This window comes from Podarcis liolepis, assembly GCF_965112155.1.
Source record: "Podarcis liolepis genome assembly, chromosome: 1".
Lineage (NCBI taxonomy): Eukaryota > Metazoa > Chordata > Lepidosauria > Squamata > Lacertidae > Podarcis > Podarcis liolepis.
Genome location: NC_139554.1, coordinates 50,429,576 through 50,450,110, shown reverse-complemented (window position 1 = coordinate 50,450,110; position 20,535 = coordinate 50,429,576). Strand labels below are relative to the sequence as shown.

Here is a 20,535-nt window from a genome sequence, read left to right as displayed (position 1 = left end):
TGCTGGCCACAGAACCTGAAAAGCTGTCTTTAGACAAACGCCAGCTCCCTCAGCCTGAAAGTGGAGATGAACGCTGGACCTAACCGTCAGGGGTCCTTTAACTTTTACCTGTGCCTTTAAAGTTACTTTGAGGCATCTGCATATCCATAGCTAGCGCAAACATAAGCCACAATAGCTTATAGTAAATTTTCAAGTGCCACTTGGCTGTAACAGCTAATTTAAATGCACCCTTAGAACTCAAACACTGGAACTCATTTGAGCCAAAGCCCTGAATCAAGACATATCAACACCGGCAGCCCTTATTCCTGGAATCTGTGGATTCGTATTAAAAAGAAGAGCTTCTCTACTTATGTGCCATGTTCATTTCCCTCTCCCTGGGTGAACCAAATCTGCACAGGCATCTCGCAGGGCTTCCACCTGGTCAGCTTTGTATTTCAAGCACTAATAAAGCAAGTCTTGTTGAAATTAAACCCTGCCAAAAACACAAATTAACAAAGCAAGAGATAGCCCCCGCCCTCAATGCATTTATCCTTCTTTCTACACACACACGCACCTCCTCTTGTTACCACCACTCCCCCCCTTAAAAAGAGCCATTAGGAGAAAGCTGTGGAAATATTTGCCCCAAACTGGAGATTGTTGCAGAGTCTCGCTGTATTGTCGATGGGAATACATACAGCAAACTTGCACTGTGAGGAGCCCTGCAGGAATCCAGCCGCTTCAGGGAGGCTTTGTGAGTCCAGCTCTGCATGCACTGGCCGGGCCATTGTGAAAAGGAAACAGAAAAACCATTACCGACCTAAACCCTCTCCCCCCACCCCCATTTCCATTCTCCCTCTTTTGCAATTCTTTCCTCCCTCCCTTCTCTCCCTCCCCCCCTCCTCAAGACAAATTGAGATGGGAGGGGAGGGCTGCTTTTAAAGGGAGTGAAAAGGTTTCCTCCGTTAGATTTAAGGCAACAAGTCAGAGCTGCAAGGAGCCTTTTATCCACCAGGGAAGCCTCCCACTGCTCCCAGGCTGGGCTGAGCTGGAATCCTGGGGTTCAGCTTTCTGAAGCCTGCCATTGATTTGTCACTGGTGATAAGTGAGGCCAGAACGGTTCCCACAATCCCCTGCAGAGGCGAAGATTCTCCCACAATGCCCAAGGGGAGAAACATTTTAAAGAGAGAGAGAGAGAGCAAAAGAAAGGAATACAGAATTTAGAGGTCAAAAAATCTGGGATGTTTCTTTTCTCTGACAACAAAATAAGTGACTATTCTGCAGCTCAGCCAGGGAGGAGACAATGCTTCAAAAGGACAGCACGGCAGCTAATGTGAATTCCTCCATGTCCCTCTTGGTAAGAAAGCAAGACATTGGATTTCTTCAATATATTTGCGCCCAGTGGGCTTCTGTGTGCCAGCTCCATACAACAATATTCCTGTAGCAATTTGCAACTGTTCCTATGCCAATCTCCGAGTCTTTTAAATCTTCCTTACTTACACATGGGCACTCTTCACCCCCCAAGGAGATGTTGTCAGAGGACAGTTCTATTTGGGAGGCCCCTTTCTCACAAATTAAACAAAGGGGAGTTTTAAAAATGAAAGTCTGGAAGATTAATTAGAAGAGCAACAGAGAGCACGTGCAGAGAAAAAGCTGCGCTACCCAAGCCAAGGAAAGCAGAACCATAATAAAATGCCTACGGGCAGATACTGATGAAAAGCAGAAAAGGCATTTTTTTTAAAAAAAAGTAGGATATAAGTACACATAAAGGCTATAAGGCCACATCGAAAGAAAACCATCCTAGAATTCTGAATGACAGATTAACATCATTCCATAGAGGACAGGACTGGGGAAAATGGTAAAGGTAAAGGTAAAGGGACCCCTGACGGTTAAATCCAGTCGCGGAGACTCTGGGGTTGCGGCGCTCATCTCGCTTTACTGGCCGAGGGAGCCGCATAATCAGCCAATTTCTCAACCCTACTCTTCATCTTTGGGAAGCTCAGAAGGTCCCAGGTTCAATTCCTGGTGTTTCCAGACAGCGCTTGAGATCCTACTGCCAGTCAAAGTAGACAAAACTAAGCTAGACAGACCAATGGTTCAGGTTCAGTGGAAGGGAGCTTCCTATGTTCTTCTGCTTTTCAAACCATATGACCGGCCCTAGAGGCAGAAATACAAGATTAGGTGTTTTGCTATATTTTATCAGCAACGGTATCCACAGCCATTGTGAAATCTGTTTCCCTCTGGTGCAGCCCTCCTTAGCTAGAAGTACATTGAGTGAGGCACTTGCTCCTTACTTGTGGGTACACTGTGATTCATCTTTGAATTGACCATCTTGACTCATGTTAGGGATTTAAATTAATTATATTTCAGTCACTTTCTAATCCATGATTCTATGAAAAAACACAGAAAACTCTTTTTTTCCCCCTGTACTTTCCAAATAGTCATGATAAGTCTGCTGCAACAAAAACTACTTAAGGGCAAATCTCTTTTAAGATAAAGTTTCCATGGGCAAGAGCCCATTTTGATACTTGCCTGAAGCTTTATCATCCTCTGACATATACACCTAGACACCTAGTACAGACTAGGAGGAGGGATGTTATTACAAAGTGAGACCAGAAGGCCTAGCAATGCAAGAGGGAGGTGTGTCATATTTGTGCACAGCACAAATGATTTAAAAGATCCCACCAGAGTGGGCGTGGATCCATTTGCAACTGGTATTCTGTACAAATGTGAAGACTGTCACACTTGTTAGGCAAAGCTGAGTCTGTCTGGATTTGTTTGGGGGATATAATAACTTCATGGCCTGTGAAGAACTGTGAGACTGGAATGTCACAGAATTGCTGAGTTGGAAGGGACCCTGAGGGTCATCTAGTCCAACCCACTGCAATGCAGGAATCCTGCCCATAGTCATCCCTGTGTGGGCTCAAACCACCAGCCTTCTGGTTAACAGTCAGATGCAGTGACCCACTGCTATAAACTCAAGAGTTCATTGAGAGTCTGCAGTCCTGTGAGCATGGCTGCATAAGGAGCTACCTCTCAACTAGGCAAGTGGCTACTTACAAAACCCCATTCCATTTGTAGTATCTGCCTCCTTGTACAAGACTGAACCAAGCAATTTCCCTCCAATCATGGTTCACCCAGAGAGCAACTTTTGTGTGTGTGTAAATTGAGCACGTATCAACATTAGCATTTAAAAGTTAGACTTGCATTAAGCATTATATTAATGCAGGCATTGTTTCTGCTCTTGATCTGTTGTTAGCTGAACAAAACCATAGAATCACAGAAGCATGGAGTTGTGGAGTTGGAAGGGACCGCAAGGGTTAGCTACTGCAATGCAGAAATCTTTGCTAAGGCATACATGATGGATGGCCAGCAAACCTCCAGCTTGGCATTCTAACAATAAAAGTTAATTGGGATATGAGCAACAAAGATAAATTAGCTTTCGTGGGACATATTTTCTGCGTGCACAAAATAATCCTGTGTCACGCAGACTAATGTCTCAGCACATACATTTTATTTGAGAGATTAGTTACCCAACTCCAAATGGGCAACAGCAAATGTAGTCCAGCTATGACAGCCTTCTTCAACACTGTTGCCATCCAGATGTTTTGAACTACAAACCCCTTGATGGAAATTGTGGTTGAAATGATCTGACGTCACCAAGTTGTGAAAGGCTGTGCTAAGAATAGGCAAAAGTGACAAAATCGCCTACTGGGTCATCAGAATATCTATAGCGTTCACAGCAAAGGGCCACACTCTCATAGGAAACAGAATTTTTAAAGTACAGGTGGCAGAGGAACTGTGCCCCTATCCAAGCTTTCAAACAGAGTGGTTTGTGCCCTGAATTATACAATGGGTGAAGCAAACAAGCAAGCAAGAGGGGAGCACACTACAAAGCCATTCCTGAAGCATGCTGTAGATTTGTAAATCATTGTCGATTCTATAGTTTGGCTTGTAAAACAAATAGAGCATTCCATTCAGCAACAAAACAAACAAACAAAAAACAGGAGGTAAAGAATGAAAAGCCAATGCCAGCCTCTCAGCCCATAGATGAGAAAAATGGAGAGGGCAGAAGAAACTTCTGAAGACCGGTAATTGAAAGAAGATATTGGTAAACGAAGGAGGAAACCTATAGCCAAGCACAATTCAATAGAGGGTGTATGTCAAAGGGATCTGGGCCTAAATTATATGCAGACAACAGCAGATTAAATTGTTTATCTAGGTGCCACTGCTGTTGAGATTCATTTGACTATTTTACTGTTTTAGTATCTGATATGTAGGTTGATTCAAGAGCCTGTTTATAGCTGAAAACATTTGTATGTGCATATGTATGTATACTGCATACATATAAAATATATACCGGTAATTCTAGTTGCTATTAGCAAAGCAGAAACCTGAAAATTGAAATATGCAAGTAAGGCTCTGGGGGGGGGGAGTAATGGTTTGGAGGGGCCTGCCTTTGCTAACCTGGTTCCCTCCAGAATTTTTGGACTGGGGTTGATGGGAGTTGTCATCCAAAATAACTGGAGGGCACCAGGAGGGCAAATGCTGCTGCATCCCATATTTTTGTGCATTTCAAACTTAGCGAAGAAATCAATGAACCATTTACAATTATTATATAGCCACAGTAGCAGACCTATGTTGAAAAGGGCATGTCGGCAGAACTGGATTTTGACATTATAATGAAAAATAGGGGGAATAGGTTCTTCGACTTATAGTTAAAAACTGCTCAACTTGTTGCAAAGTATGTGCCTGAACCCAGTGACTGATATGAAACTTGACAATGCAGGAAGGATTGTCCATGCTGAATTTGGGGTAGAGGGGAGAACACACGGTTTGAGAAAGTTAAATATTTGAAAAGACACTCTGGCACAAAGCAATTTGAAAAGCAGGGCAGTGGGGGGAATTATAAAATGTCCAGGCAGAGATTCTACAGGTGCAGCTTCACTAGACATTTGCTGCAGAGACTTTCTGCCTGATGAAGCTATAAAACATTTTTGTGCTGTTTCCTCACCACAGCAGCACGTAGTGAATGTGCAGGCAGAAATTTCACAAGTTCCCCAAATACTTCCACTCCCCCCCATGCTCTTTATTGATTTTGTTTCTTAAGTATTACAATTATTCCATTCGTTATTCAAAATAAAATAAGATACAAAAAAGAAAGCACAATTCAACAAAAATGTCACTGATACATTAAATCACAGATAAATAACCTTCTACTTTTTAGGTGTGACTTCCATCCACCTCACTACAGGTCCTTTCCTCTTTTTTTAACTGCGTCCTTTTTCACTTTGTAATTCACCAGTATTGTATGGGATACATTATCTGTCTTGTTATATAATTTGTGAAAATTAATCAAAGCACATTAAGGATTTTACTTGGGAACAATGTTTTTATAAATATACTCTATAACACTCCCACTCTTTTTTAAACTTTTGATTTGTTTGGTTCCCCAAATACTTGCTACAAATGCATCGGGTGAACTAATCAAGAGGACTGATGTGGTGCTGCAGTTAGCGTTGGATTAAGACCAGGGACACTGAGATTCAAGTTTCCACTTAGCCATTCAGTCTGAGCACACCTACTCAAGTGTTTAGACATGACCCTGGTGACGAGCATGCTCTAAATACCTTACATGATCAAGAAGTTTAAAAGATCTCTCTCTCAGGCGAAAGAGGGGTTTAAAAGGCCTCTATTTTTCAGAAAGTTATTGAACACCTGGGGTTGTCTTTTTCCATTTGTACCAACACCTAAAGACATTTTGCAAATATCCTAGTACAACATACCATATCTATGTTTAAAAAGACGGCATAGGAGGAGGAGAAGCAATCAAAATACGGAAGGAGGGAAGCGGCAAACAAACAGAACTACTGATGTTTAGTTTTGAAGCCTTTTCTCTTTTTCACCCCCTCATCAATGCCAGGCAAGATGACAAGACTGGGATTAGTTTATTCATACAAAAAACAGGAAAAGAGAGGAGATTGTCCAGAAGAAAATATATTTAACCCAATCAGGAAATTCCAAGAGGAAGGCATGGGAGAAGAACGCAGGGCGTCCCCTGGTTTTTGCCATGAAAAAAATGTTGAGATTCTGCTGAGGAAGCAAAGCTTAGCTTGCCAGCTCTCCTCTGCCCAGTTTTCTGTGTATCATTGTGGCCCAGGAGGCAGAAGCACTGATTTCTCACTCTTCTAGGTTTGCAGGATGGCACTATGTGGGCTGCATTCAGGATTCCATGTGTTTATGTGCAGGAAAGGCCTAGGGAACAGGGCCTGCATGGTGTTTTAGTCCTTTCCAATTCTACTGTACTTTGTCTTGATGGGTGGGTTTCAACCAAGTTTCTATTCTACAGCAGACATTTCGCTTCCTTTTCGCTTTTCTACCGAGGACCTTAAAACCGTGAGACTCAGTTCCCTTGTTTTTCCATCTATATCTTTGTTTTTGTTTTGCTTCTATGTTCACTTGGAGAGGTTCAATAAGGCGTGTATGTGCCTGCCAGGATTCAGCCCTACCCAGATTTCAAACTTGAGGTCTCCTCAAGTGAAGAGGAGCAGGATCCCATCCCCAGTAGATCTCCATCCTGTCAATGATCCCAAGGAGCCATCAGACATGGACTAACCAGACCACCTACCTCACTTCCTGACTACCTCCAAGACTTCCCTTCATCTCCTCCTGGCCACAGAAGAAGAGGAGACTGGCAAGAACTTCAGCACTGCCCCTGAAGTGCCCAGGTAGCTGCATGTGAGGCTACTGGGATGGGGCGGAGGAACCACATTGAAAGACCTGAGTGGATCAGGGTCTGAGAGCCAGGAAGGGGTGCAGCCTGCTAGACTGAGGTGCTTCGTTGCTAAACAAAGCAACTCTGATTTTCCTAACTTGGGGAATGTGATTGTGCCTGTTTCCTAAATGTGGAGAATCACACGACAGATCTTGACGATATCTATAAAACGGTAACCACAAAACTTTAAAAGGGTCAAAATCTCTTATCAGCTGACTCCATGAGAAGTCACAGTTCCTTTTGGAGTGTTTCCCTCCACACCGGAGACCTCCAGCACAGCCGGTATTGTTGATTTTGCGGAGTCTGTTCCCTGAGCAAATCACTGGGCGAGCACCCAATCAAAGCAGAGAAAGGGCACCAAGCACAAGAGCCCCAATAGCACGGCAAGGATAAGGGGGTGGGGAAAGTGTGCACAGCACCTTTTGTCTGCTAAGTAGCAAGTGCTTCTGAGTGCTCTTGTCCATTCAGGCAGGCAGCTCAAAGGGGTGTGGGAGTCAGCCAGTGCTCAATGAGGACCACTTCAAAATCTGAATAATCTCCCCAGTGACCCCCTCTAAACACTCCCCAGGAGTCCTAAACATTCAGTACTTGGCTTGGGATAAGCGGCCACATTCAGTGCGAGTTAGTCCGTCATTCTTCCCACTTGCCAAAGGCCATGTTTTCAAACGATTGGGGGGCTTGTTTACATGATCATTTATTGTGACTTAACAAACCCAACTGCTCTAACTCACTTTAATCTGTTTACACTATCAAATGGGTTTAAACCCAAGGCTGAACCAGAATGAAAATAAGGAAACTTGCTGCAGCTTCATCTCAAAAGAAGCGCCTATGCAATATACTAGCATGGCGATTTCCACAGGTGAGCAGGCAGGTGTAGGTGGGGTTCGTGTTTCACAGCAAGCAAACACAGTAGCATAGCAATGATCCAAGATAGTAAGCAAGGAATGTAGTTAACACCCCACGCAATACCAAGCATGTGTAAACAAGAACTTCACGATAACTTCCATGAATCAATCTTGGAAACAACTAAAAGCATCCCTAAATCAAAAATGTACGCCCTTGGAAATTCAGGATCCAATACTGCATTTTGACTGCCTGCAAATGCTTTGCAGTTCTAGCCAGAACATCAACCATTGAAGTTTGATTTGAGGTGTGAGGCCACCTATGGCACTTTCAAAAAGGGGGTTATTTACAATTAAAATGCCCTCTCAGCCCATTACAGAATAGGGCCTGCATATACAACAGAAACAGGATAGCTCAGTTGGTAGAGCATGAGACTCTTCATTTCAGGGCCATGAGTCCAAGCCCCTTGTTGGGTGAAAGATTCCTGCATGGCAGGGGGTTAGACTGCATGATCTTCGTGAGCCCTTCCACCTCTACAATTCCATGAGATACAGGGCACATTAGAATCAATTAGTCATGTAGGGTTCTACATGACTCTGCATCTTATTTAAAGGGTCCTTTTAAATCGAAGAAGCCCCTGATGGATCAGGCCAATTGCCTATGTCATCGCACATCCTGTTTTCACAGTGGGCAGCCATGGCCACCATGGGAAGGGAATAGCTAGACAGGATTTGTAAAACCCAGTAAGGGTAAAAAGGTCCTTGATCTATGCTCTGACCTCTTTGTGTCCACCACCCTGACTTCTACGTGGGTCAGGGATTCATAAAAATATGTATACTCTTTATACATTTTCTAATACACTTATCTGCAAAGTTTAGCTTTCATTTTTCTCCTTGTGGTTAATACAGACGGAATGGCTGAGAGATGTCTACTATGTGCCAAAACAATGAAGACTGAAAGAGTGGTAGGCTGATGTGGATGCAGCCTCAAAGCTGATTCAAACACGAGCTTTTGTTTTGCTTGCTTTTGTTTTGTTCAACTTTGTGTGGTTTGTTGGTTTGTTGACATGGCCTTTGCTAGCAATTAAGGGACAATTCAGAAATGGTAATACCTAATTATAAAATTAAATATCCCATCCTATCCAATTAGCTTGTGATAGCTCATAATCCAAAGCCACCCCCCAATGATAAAAAGAAAGCAACATTAAAACTAATAACCATGTCGTAAATTGTATAAACTATTTTACTTGTTTTTAATTGTATTATTAGATTGTTGTAATCCACTCTGAAACCTTATGGTGTGAAACATTATACATTAAAATAAAATTAGCCATACTCAAATCATACAACTGGCCAGTATAGCAACAATTTATTATTATTATTTAAAACTATATATTCCTTGTTACAGCACCATACATTTAAAAATATTGTTAAATAGAATAAACATTTTACTTACAGAGTTAACCATTTTTGTATTTAAAAACTGTTAAAATATTAATGATGAAATATGGTATTATGTGCAGATTGTGTATTCCACTAGAAAACAAAACACACAGAACTGATGTAGTAAACACAACCTAATTCTGAACCAATGCTGGAGCAGTTACTCTCATATATTTATCTTTTAAAATTACCTTCCCTGTTCATTGTATTCTGCAGCCCTCTGTCATGTGCTCCCTGATCTCTCAGCTTCTTGAAAATCAGTCACCAAACCATTGGGTGAGTTGTTGATATTTTAGCACCCTAACACAGGATGGTCTGACCTGTGTGGATATGGCTTATCTTACATATTCTATTATGTGGTTTGCTATTTTTAATACTTGCCTCTCCCCGTGAGCCAGTTTGTTCTCAGCTTTGTGGCTGGGAAAGTGGCAAATACAAAACCAAATCAAAATTCTGAATATGTTTCTATACTCTTCCCCCCCCCCCATTAAAACTCTGCCAGCATCTGTCCTCAATGCACAGCATTAAAACCCTTTCCCTTCCACTTCCCCTCCGTTGATGCCTTGCACCCCTTCATCTAGCACTTCAATATGCAATCAGCAAAGCGCATCTCACACCTGCCACTCAGGCCTTACAGTTTCAATCTTCCTCTTCAAGCTCTAGCGCTTCTGTGCCTGAAGACAGACTGGCTCCTGCCAACACCTCTGCTCCTTCTTCTCTTTGTTGGTGAGGCACCTCTATAATTGTCCCTCACTGCTAAGTTTGCATCTTCTTCCGCAACACCTTCTGTCTCTGAACTTCCTTCCTTCTTATTCCTCTCAGATAAACACTTTGCTCTGGCACTAATCCTGTCTTAAAGGCTATGACTGAACATATATGAAAACAGATGGAAGAGAATACATAAATGCTCCCACATTGCCAGAATGTCAACTCTGCATCTCCCAGGAGTTGCCAACCATTTCTGGCCCATGCACATATTTGGATTTTCGAGTGAGCGCTATGGGCTCCCCTCCCCACCTCTGGCCCTTCCTCTCCCCTCGATCAGGTCTTCCCCACAAGACTGAAAGAGACAAAGTGTGTATACACACTTCACTTTTCTAAGGGATGTGGGTAAAAGTAAGATCCAGTCAAATTAACCTGGCCTTGGAAAAACACTCTTCCAACTTCGTCCTTTAGCTCACTGTCAATTTAAAGGGAGAAAAGGGTATATACCCTTGTCACCTCATGACCAAGGGGCAGTAAATGTGTGTGTGCATACGTGTGTGCTCAGGGGCTTTGCAGATGGCAGGGGAAGATTTCAGAGGCAACCCAGCACTCGTGGGTGCCCCCTGACAATGCCTGCTGTACCCTATGTCAAGATGGATTTTTATCAACAGCACTGCTTTTAACTAGCATATTCGACTCTCAACTTATGTAGGGAGTACGTACTGGGATAGCGCGAAAAGCCGAAATCGTGTATAGTCTAAAGAAACTGTCCCTGCACCTCTAAACTCTCTCCCAAGGCCACACACACTCTCCAAAGGCTGCTGAACATGCTCCCTGAACATCCAAATGCTCTCCCAAGGTGAGTGCAATGGCAGGTGGGACTGCCAATGTCCCCCCATCCCCCCCAAGAAAAACTGTCCACTTTAATTTTTTTAGGTTCAAGCATGTGAAGTTAAATTCATTCAAGTTAAATTGTGTATAAATTGCAAATTGACTGTATCTCATTTTGCGTGTATGCCATATTAACCAAAATAAATATCTGCTGCACAATTTATCCAACCCAATGGGAACAAAGTTCCCATGACCTCAAGTGCACACCAAGCAGACCTCCTCAAACAACTCTTCCAAGACCGATTTAACTTTGAAGAGTTGAACTAGGAAAGAGGCAAAGACTTAAAAGAAACTGAATCATTTGGCAGACCAATAGCAAGAGTAGGTTTCCTGCCAAAGGCATTGCCCTTTCAAGTGGAGTGGGGAGAGCATAGGCATGAGAAGGAGAGTGGAAGATAGATGGGTCTTTCACTAATAAATGTTTCCTCTTTCTCTTTTTCCTCTCCAGCATATCCCTTGAAGAGGGAAACAGTGAGTAGAGGAAGGCAGTTTTTTGGTCTTTCCAGGAAAAGCAACCAGGAATAAACTCCTGGAGATAAATTATACGGCACCTTTGTACAATTGCCTCTTTGTCAAGAGTGGGGCCTTTTTTTCTTCTTCTTCCTCCCAGCGCTTTTTGTGGCCAGCTTTGGTTCTGCTCTGTTCACACCACTCCCTCTGCACAGAGGTAAAGGCAGAGAGGATTCAGGTCATTGCTCAGTGCAAGGCAGAGTCAGACCATCTATGAGCCTGACCCGCATTCCCTCTTCCCCCAATTTCTCTTCCATCCAAGAACTGTCCCCAAGTGTGAAAAGGTCCCATTAAAACATTTTCCAGAAGCCTTTACAGGGAATACATTATTTTGATGGATGCTCGGACTGAAGAGAAGAATTTCTAAGCACCAGAAAATAATGGACCTTGTTCTAATGGCTTTAAGAGATGCCCAGAGGCACCAGGGAGGTTTGCTTCTCTGTAAATCAAAACCGCAGAAATCCAGAAAATGGAGTTAAACAATTGAACGCCAGGAAGCAGCGAAATTGGGCTCTATTTAACTGCTGCTCTTGGTTACAGCCAACTTCAGGCTATTTGGAAAAACAGCACACATGCCACATCACCAGCACAAATTTAACAGGGGAAAACAAAGAGACAACAGGGGTCATAAAGAGGAGTGGCAAGAAGGAAACCAGGGAAAGCTAGGTCACCACCCTCTACCAGAGAGCTAGCCCGATTATGACTGAACACTAATGAGACATGCAATATTAAAACAATAACAATGATGCAACCGGGACAGAATAATCCGTAAACTGGGATGGACTGCCAGTTACAAAAAGAATACTAAAGTTCTTGCCTATCTTAGTAACAAGGAAAAAATTGATGTGCTGGTGATTAGTAGATGTGTTTTGAAGACTACTTCTGTGCTGATCACTTTGGTTTGGTTTTTAAAAAGAACTCACTGTTTGCTATTCAGTAAGCACTGGATTCCCCCAAAGTAAATCACAATAATGTATCATCCATCCAGCTTCCACAGCATCATTATTCTGATCCACAAACAGGGTGCACCGTGAGCACATTTAACCTACACTATTTCAACTATAAGTGGGCAAGGCGGGTGTGGTCTATGATCTCATGAGAGTATGCCTACCAGTCCCACAGTCTGTGTGTCAAATGAGCCTGAGAAGCAAGGTCAACAGCTTAAAAGCTCTTGCCGTGGTAACCACGAGTGGACTCACCACGAAAATGGCTTTTAAGCTCTTGCTGTTGCTTCCAGGGCAAGGCACCCCAGCTCTAGGACGGATAGGGATGCTCTTTCTCTTCCCCTCACCAACTGCCTTCTAGAAGGCAGCCTAGCTTGGCTAGCCTCAGGGTGGTTCCAAGGGTAACACGATTTTGGCCATACACAATTGCCACAAATACCTGTTACCTTTGAAACCAATCCCTTGCGTAAGATGTGGGCCAACTGTATAACCAATACCAGCGATGCTTATGTGAGATTTAGGAGCTTCACGGAGACGACGATGACACAACGGATGTCAGAAACCGCTTGACTGGACTCTTTTGTCAGCAGATGTAACTAGGGAAGAAAAGCAAGTGATAAATTTCTCTATTAGCCACGGGTAATCTTATGTGAGGTAACAGTATGATGGAGTATTTTAAAACCTTTGTATGTTTTGTAAAGAAGGGACATGAAGTGGCAGTGCAAACACATATTCAAGCTGGGCAGACATTTTAATCAATTGAATGAACTCATTTATGATCCAACCCTGGCTATAAAAGAAAGAGGATTTCATACATGCAACTTAAAAGCATTTTTTGAGCCACCCTCATGCTTTGGATATACATATATAAAATACAAAAATGTACTATACTATAAAACATGTACTATAAAAAGTTTTTTATTGAAAGATTTTCATTTATAAAGGAATAATGCAAAAAAAGAGAAAAATATAAAGAAAAAAGAAATGTGAAAAGAAATATCAATATATAACCAAAGAAAAAAAATTACACTGCCTTCTCTCTTTCAAAAAGCATGCATGTGCATCAGCCTTGATGCATATGGTATTATTTTAGAAAGTTGTTAAAGGATCTATGAAATTGAAAAGGTGTCCCCCTGTATCAGGCTGGTTTCAATAGGAAGGAGGAACGGTGGCTGAGGAGGCAGAAAAGTAAGGTAGAGAGGAGTTACACACCATCACCAACTGCATTGAGATAGGATCACATTCAATTATAGGGTAACACAGGCAGGTTGAAAGAGAACCTTCTTCCACAATGACTGGAGAGTTTGTGGTGATATTTAAAGCAGTAAAACCGTAACTTATGCGTGGGGACTGTGAGGAGGGAGGTCATTAAAGCATCTGAAAATAGATGTGTGATTTTAGCCTAGAAAGAAAATGCATAATGCCAACCTTTCCACAAAACAGCAAGAGCCAACATTGTTCATTGCAATTAAGGTCACGAATATTGATGCAACTTACTTAGCAATGGGGCAATGATAAAGCTTTCCACTGGAATAAATTTGTTCCCACACTGGCAATTCTAGTCATCAAAAACACTTGCATGGTTGAGGCTTCAATCCTATACCCACTTACCTGGTACCAAACTTCGTTGGAACTCAGTGGGGCTTATTTCTGAGTATAGGATGGCACTGTAAATGAAGCTACTCAGTTTCAAACTACAGAATCTACTACACTCCATCAATTCACAGAGTTAATTAGACTATGCTGTATCATCAAATGAGTATGCATTCACATGCCCTAGAACCATTTTTAAAGAGTTGTGTTGTTGGAGGAGAGGAGCAATCACAAACACTTGAGCAACCTTGGGACCCCCATGCGGGACACAGGTGGCGCTGTGGGTTAAACCACTGTGCTGCTTGGGCTTGCCGATTGAAAGGTCGGCGGTTCGAATCCCCATGATGGGGTGAGCTCCTGTTGTTCGGTCCCAGCTCCTGCCAACCTACCAGTTCAAAAGCATGCAGTGAAAGTAGATAAATAGGTACCGCTCTGGCGGGAAGGTAAACGGTGTTTCCGTGCGCTGCTCTGGTTTCACCAGAAGCGGCTTAGTCATGCTGGCCACATGACCTGGAAAAACTGGCTGCGGAAGTGGACAAACGCCGGCTCCCTGTCTGCGGAAGTGGACAAACGCCTGTAAAGCGAGATGAGCGCCGCAACCCCAGAGTCGTTCGCGACTGGACTTAATTGTTTAGGGGTGCCTTTACCTTTACCTAGGACCCCCATGTATGAAATAGATCATCTCACCACTCCAAAGGAAATGCTGGAGGAACAGCTAAGTATGGTCTCGTCCACATTCAAGCAATCAAAAAGGGCACTACTTGCTCTTACCAACTCTATACAAAACAAACAAGACCAATAATGCCTGGGATTACAATCTAGCAATGGTAGTGGAAGGGAATACACTTTACTTTGCTTTCTATATTAGCAAACTCTGTTCTTGTCGAGATGGAGAAGAGGGATTAAACCAGGGGTTAGCAACCTTTTTCAGCTGTGGGCCGGTCCACTGTCTCTCAGACCTTGTGGGGGGCCTGAATGAACGAATTCCTATGCCTCACAAACAACCCAGAGATGCATTTTAAATAAAAGCACACATTCTACTCATGTGAAAACACGCTGATTCCCAGACCGTCCGCAGGCTGGATTTAGAAGGTGATTGGGCCGGATCAGGCCCCCAGGCCTTAGGTTGCCTACCCCTGGATTAAACTGATATCCCTAACACTCAGCACAGGGAACAAAATCCCATAGAAGACCAACGCCTAACAAAACAGCCATGTCAGTGAACCAAAGATACTGCAAACTCAATGGTAAAAGCCGAACCGTTAGACACATTAACTTCATGGACAACAGCTGCAATTAGTGTTCTTTGTCATGATTTGTGTGAAATGCAGACAGCCACTAAATGCAGTATGCCAATTAATGCAGTGTGAGCATGCTGAATGCCAAGAGAAGCCCAGCTCAAAGGCTCCTCCATCAGGTGAAGCCAGCAGCATACTTTTTAAAGGGCATGCACTTTCAAAAAGGAAATGGTTTATCATATTCCTGAAAAGATTTCCTTAAGTAATATTAAAGGAACAGCCACAGAAACAACAATAGAAAGGGGATTTAGCAAAGATCTTTGTTTATCTAATCTGTGTTTGGCAGGCACATTCATTAACAGGTTCATGGTTTCCTCTGTAAAATTAGACTGTATCCAGGATATTATTTATCTGGAGAGATAGTAGTAGCAAGGCAATCTGCATCTGTTCCAGCACTGTTGTTGTTGTTGTTGTTGTTTTATTGTTTTATATCCCGCCCATCTAGTTGGGTTTCCCCAGCCACGCTGGGCAGCTTACAACATAATACAAGAGAAGTGGCAAAATGAGGGTGGGAGTTCCTAACTGCAGCTACATCCCCAAGTCACATACAACTCAATAGTGGTTGTATCTACAGCAATATCTACACCAATTGTATTTCACTCCTAAAAGAAACACCACTCTAGCATGAGCATGTGTAGATGCGCATTCAGCTTTTCACAAACTAGAAAGATCATAAATATTTAACAGAGTATACTTTTTTAACTGTTCGGAAATGTTTGGGCACAGGGTAATGGAATGTGTTACAGTGGAATCTCGGTTTTCGAGCGTCTTGGAAGCTGAACATTTCGGAACCCGAATGCCAAAAACCCGGGAGTGAATGCTTCCGTTTCTGAACATGCCTCGGAAGTCCAACGGCTTCCGCTGCGTGTTTTTCCATTTTCTCAATGGAAATTGCAGACAGCCACTTTGCGCCTCGGTTGTCGGAAGTCGAATGTTCTTCTAGTACGGATTACGTTCGACAAGAGAGGTTCCACTATACTTATAAAATGGGCACCAAATACTCAGCAGGCACTGTGGCAGTCTCAATAAAAGGTATGCAGAGATACAGCAACGGTGCCGGCCATCCTTCGAACTGCTTTTTTTTTTCCAGTCCTTGTTTTCGCTTGAAGCACGACAAAATTTGCACATGCGGGGGGGGGGGGCGGTGGCGATGATACCAAAACATTGCAATGTAACCATTTCAATTATTTTGACAATCAAACAGTATGTAAATTTTATGAAATAAATAAATAAATGAAATCACAGCGGCAGTCAAAGAGTTAAATCTTCAAAACCATGACTTTTGCATGGTCAAGTTTTCCTGCTTGCATAAAAGGTTTGCACAGCAAGAAGAAAGAATAAGAGCTTTTTAAAAATTGCATGGAAACACAAACATCAGATCTCACGGAGGGATTTTTACAAAGCTTCATATTGTATCTGTCTTAAAGCACTTGTTCCACTGTATAATCTGCATTATTGTCTGTTATTTTACATAAGATATAGCGTGTGTGAGAGAGAAAGAGAGAAAGAGAGAGAGAGAGAATGCTGTAAGAGCACCATAATTAGTATGCTTCAGTCCCACGTCAATTAAGGGAACCTTTTTTTCATACTTCAATGCCCATAAAGAGAAAACCAGTAAGGGCACTCTATGTATTCCATGGAAATAAGAAAAAAATATCGAGCAACACTACAATAGCTTTAAATGAATAAAAACAAAAATTCTGATAACCTGAAACGTTTTATATAAACACATAGAGACAATTAATCTTTCTGTATTTGTATTCCTTTCTCATGGTTGTCACCCCTTAAAAGGAATATAAGGAAAGCAAATTGTGAGAAACTCCTCAGAATTTATTTGATCTCCTACCAAGATTCAGCTGGTGGGGCTTTTCGGTAATCCAATCTCCCAAGCTTATTATAAGGCTGCCTTGCCATTAATACTATGTGTGTACACCCTTTTAATATATATCACACACACACACATGCAGTTTTTGTAAATGGTGGCCTGTTTCTTCCATGTTTTCCTCCCCCAATCCTTTTTATTTGCTACCTTGAATAGCATTTTTCCAAACAAACAAAACCTGTCAGTAAAGAAACAGTAACAATAATAATAATAAATATCCCAGACAATCTGCATTCTAACATAAGGAGAAGTGTAACTATTTACATTTCTGCCTCATTTTCACAGACAAAAACGGTGTTACTTGCCACCTCCTTTTGAGGATGAGGAGAAGCTATTGAACGCATAACTGGAAAGATAGTATTACTTTTATTGAGGAGTGTAACTTGTTTGAGACTGAAAATATTTGTAAATATCTATTATTACCCTGCAGCAAACTAGCAAAACCTTTCATTTAAAAATGATGGGAATGTTACACCCACCATTTTTTTTTACCCCACCTTTTGAGTCTACTACAAATCACATGCTTTGTCTGTGTAATAACCTTTAAAAACTTAAACTAGATGGTACAGGAATAATTTAATTTATCTGGATTAGGAAAACTGTCTTAAAAAAGGAGCTACAACTAACTCAAACTGACCTAATAGTAGCCTTCCAGAGTCTACCAAGTGGTTTAAAGATTAGAAAAGTTTGCCTCTGTGGAGTACTCCATTATACAATACTCATAGAATCAGAAGGGACCCCTAGGGTCATCTAGTCCAACCCCCTGCATTGCAGGAATCAAAGCAAAGCATCCGTGACAGATGACCACTAGACTTCTGCTTAAAAACCTCCAAACTACATTCTTCAGTTCCCAGACAGAGATTATTTTCCATTACTTCAGTCCGTACAAGGTAAGGTGTAAATTCTAAGTACAATTCAAAGTACTCATCTCCAATCAGCCCAGGAGAAATTTGCTTGCCTATAATGGATTTCTTACGTAGAATAAGCAGGGGGGGAAATTCGGTGAGCAAAGAAAGTCAAATGGGAATCCAGAGGTCCAAAGAGCTAAGAGACCTTTCAGAGGAAAAAGCAGGAATCTAGGTGTCACTAGGCTCCTTGTTCTACATACTTTCTTGCTTAAAGGGGTAAATCAAAAGGGTTCAATCAACAGAACCCTTCAGTTAATTAGGTTTGCTGCATATATCATCATCATTTATTGTCAACCCTTTGCCAGCAGATCCCAGGGTGGGTTACAGCAATTTAAAATTCAATATTAAAAGTTTTTTTAAAAAAAGTATAGTCACAGGAATAGGATGGGTCCTATAAATAAGTACGGCATCTCAGGTATCAAAGGCAGGGGTAATTCATACCAGCCAGACATGTACACTGGTAAATTTATTATCTGGCATTCTGAACTTCAGGACCGACATAACAACTTTTATCTTATCAGCCTTCTTTTTATAGCTGCCATAGTACTTGCTGAAGCAAAGAGCTACCGTCAAATTAACCTGCGGGTCTCTTTCCTCTTCTATCATCTGCAATAGTCTCAGGAGAGCCCCCAAAGTTTGCAACCATTTTTTAGCACAGGTAGGCCAAAACTGCTCCTATGGGTCACTAGGGAAAGGGTATGTATAGGCTGCTGAAGGTCCCAGATGGGAGCCGTTTAACAAATTTTAGGTAACAGGGCTTAGAAGAACATCCGCTGAAGACTTCAGAGAACTTTGCCAAAAGAGTCTCAGTCTCCATATATGGAAATGTTGTACCACTCACTCACACATACATAGCACTGTGTCCTCAATTTCCAGAAGGAATGCTCCTGGTTCAGGGTTCTAGTCAACTAGTCAGGCCCTCCCCCATTCATACACAGATTTTTTTTTCCAACTAACACACATCATTCTGTGGCTACACAGCATGTTCAGCCCTCATACAGCAGGTTTTTGTGGGGCTGGGTAAGTAGATGCCGCCTTAGGTTTGGGGGTTTTTTTAAATGATTTTTTTGTACACCTGAAAACTTCAGTATTCCCTGTGGCACACCACTACCTTCCCTCTTTGTTTCCAGCAGCCTTGTTTGGGTTGCAACCCTGTTAGCACTCACCCCCCGAGTTAACTATTACGGGAGGTAATAATACTGTATATAATACAGACAAGTATATAGAGATTCAGGCATTAGGAGCACCAGTTCCCAATATTCTTTCACACTCTGGTGTGACCAAGAAACAGAAACCATGGTAAGAGTGCAGAGATGGAAGCAGGCAGGGTTCTCCATTGTTGAAATCACATGGGGCAGGAAATAGATTTAGCACCCTTTCCAGAAGGTGTCTGTTTCTGAATGCACTTAACAGTCGTACCTTGGATCTCAAACGGCTTAGTTGCCAAATGTTTTGGCTCCCAAATGACTGAAAACAGGGAGTGAGTGGTCCGGTTTTCAAACGATTTTTGGAAGCCCAACGTACAGTGTAGATTCCGATTGGCTGCAGGAAGCTCCTGCAGCCAATTGGAAGCCGTGCTTTGGTTTTTGAATGGTTCCGGTGGTCAAACGGACTCCCGGAATGCATTCTGTTCGGCAACCAAGTTATGACTGTACTTTCTTCCACACAAATTAATGGCTGTCATGAATTCCTATGAGAAAAGGTACGTAAAGGATGCACCTGGGCACAACAATGAACTGAAGTTAAGATGGGTCTTCCATGCCAGAACCTGGATGGACCTGGTCTTCACTGACCTTTCCACTCTGGAGTCCTTAAAACTCTCCTCCACAAACATCTCATCTATCATAATAATTGGGAGTTTGCTAGTACATTCATGATACTGAGTGACTGCATGTCACAGATAAAAGCTACCAGGACAGAGGATGAAACTTCCACAAGTGCTTAAGTTCAAGCATCTCTCTTAAAATTTCATTGGAGTGCCAACTCCCCTCTACTATTAACTATTAAATTAAGGTCAAGGGGCAGTCATTCAAAATTCTTGACAAAATGCAGCAATATGTGTGCTATACTCTGTTTGAATCATTGCTATACGGTGGTACCTCGGGTTAAGTACTTAATTCGTTCCGGAGGTCTGTTCTTAACCTAAAACTATTATTAAGCTGAAGCACCACTTTAGCTAATGGGGGCTCCTGCCGCAGAAGCACAATTTCTGTTCTCATCCTGAAGCAAAGTTCTTAACCCAAGGTACTATTTCTGGGTTAGCGGAGTCTGTAACCTGAAGCGTATGTAACCCGAGGTACCACTGTATTTTAACTATAGGGCATGGTGTTGAAGTCATGAAGGCATGCAATATTAACAAACTTATTGATTACGAAGAAACGGCACCACAGAAAGGCCAACAAACAGGTCTCACACAGCCACAGTGCCCTCACTTCTGAAGAACCTAAATCTTCCCATAGATACTGGCATGGTGCAGCACAAAAGGGACACCACATAAAAGCTGTGAATAGGAATAGGGAGAGCAGATATCCTGTGTACACACACTCAGATGCCGTACAAATAAAGGTGCAGCCTGACAGCACGGTACAGTATCACAACATTAAACAGGAAAGAGTTTCTTATCTGAAATTATTTGCTTGTGCCCTTCGTTCTATTAACCTTTTAAGCATATGAAGTTGTCTTCACAATCACACTGGAGCTACTGTTCACAAAAACAAAGAGGCACCAGCTCTTGCATGTATCCTAAATTTAAGCATAAATGATTTTCC

At 42.2% G+C, this 20,535-nt stretch overlaps 1 protein-coding gene across 4 annotated transcripts in view; it reads right to left on the bottom strand.

The window, feature by feature from the left end:
* LRP4 (LDL receptor related protein 4) overlaps positions 1-20,535 on the bottom strand; it is a 95,519-nt gene that overhangs the window by 71,825 nt on the left and 3,159 nt on the right. The window lies entirely within an intron of this gene.